The sequence below is a fragment of the Ipomoea nil genome, unplaced genomic scaffold, assembly GCF_001879475.1.
Source record: "Ipomoea nil cultivar Tokyo-kokei standard unplaced genomic scaffold, Asagao_1.1 scaffold1250, whole genome shotgun sequence".
NCBI lineage: Eukaryota > Viridiplantae > Streptophyta > Magnoliopsida > Solanales > Convolvulaceae > Ipomoea > Ipomoea nil.
This window is the reverse complement of record NW_017617678.1, coordinates 2996260-2997925: the sequence shown is the minus strand read 5'-3', so window position 1 is coordinate 2997925 and position 1666 is coordinate 2996260.

Sequence of the window (1666 nt, the reverse complement as noted above, 5' to 3'; positions counted from 1 at the left end):
GTTTTCTCGCCATAAGGGCCGAGACTTACCCGAGTTTGGTGAAAGAGTTTTACCGTCACATGGTTGTGACGAAGGAAGGTGAAAGGCTTGAGATCACCTCTAAGGTGAGAGGTGTGAAGGTTGTGTTGTCTGAGAAGAGGTTAGCCCAGTTGTTGAGTTTGTCTGCTACCGGAGTGGCTCAGTACAGTGGCCATTCTTGGGTTAGTACGGATACCATGGGGTACCGTGACTATTTGAGTTATCTGTTTGGCCATACGAGTGGTTTCACTCAAGCTTCGAGGGTGGAAAGGAAGTGGTTGTCTGCGGAACAAATGATCTTGGTTATGTTGGTGTCAGATTGTTTGTTGCATAACAACAACAAGTGCAGTTTGTTGGGTAAGTTGGAATGTACCTTTGCATTCTGTTTGAAGAATATGGTTAAGTTCAATCTGCCTGCTTTGATGATGCAACACATGGTGTTTTGCCGGGATCACAACCGGAAGAGTTTGACGTATGGAATGGGGTTAAGTTGGATCTTGGTTAAGAAAGGTGTTAGCGTGGATGGTTGTCCCTCGAAGGCTGTGGGAAAGATGGTGTTGGATACCGTTAATCTCCGGAGTTGTAATCTTTTTCAGTTGGATAGTGGTGAGTACATCACGCTTGAAGAGGTTGTTAGGAAAGCACCTGTTGAGAGAGCAGAGTTAGTTGCTGAGCTTGAGATTCATGCCAGGAAGTTGAGCCTTGCAGTCCAGAGTTTGGGTGGTGACGATGAAGTTGAGGAGGAAGCAGATCAGGAAGAAGAGGAAGGAACACCGGAGATCGCTGAAGCTGAAGTAAGTGATTCAGACGGTGAGGAAAGCCTTAGAAGGGAAGAAGTTCGCACCAAGAGAGGGCAGGATGTCGCCTCTTTGCTTCGTCAGCAGAACAGTTTGATCACCGAAGGTTTTGCGTTTGTGAGGTCTCAGTTTGCCGCAGTGCATCAGAGGCTGGATCGGTTTAAAGCTAGTTCTAGTCACAGAGTTGAAGCCGAAGAGGAAGAGTCTGAAGAGGCCGAAGAGTCGGAGAGTGAAGGGTTCTAGTGGTGTTGTGGTAACCCCGTTCGCTTCTTTCTTGTTGTTTCTTAGCTGTTGTAGCTTGGTGTTTGGTTGTTGTGTGCTTTGTGTGCATGCTTGTTTTGTTTGTTGCCTTGTTGTTTAGCTAGTTTTTTAGTTGGTGTTTGGGTTAGTAGTTTAGTTCTTGGTTGTAGGCTAGAAGTTGGTTGTTGTGTTGAGGTTAGAGTTCTTGATGCCCAATCTATCCGTTTGTTGATCTCTTGCCTATCCTTGAATCCGTAATGTCTTTCTCTTTGCCTTGGAACCTTGTGAGAACTTTTGGAGTTTTTGACCAAAAGGGATATTCTTGGACATCTTGTCACAATTTTGTTTCCTTGTTACCTTCGTTTTAACTCGTTGTACCCAAGTTTTGGGGACGAAACTTCTTTGAAGGGGGAGAGGATGTGACACCCCAAAAATCCACACTCCAAACCATGAATTAATTGAGTAATTAATTCTATTTCTTTTGAGGAATTGATTCCTAAAATCCTGATTTTTAATACTCAAGGACTAGTATTTGACTAGTCAATCTTTAAGTGGTGTTGTACCTTGGGGTTTGAGAGGGGTTCCCTTGTTCCTTACACTTTCTAAGAGTT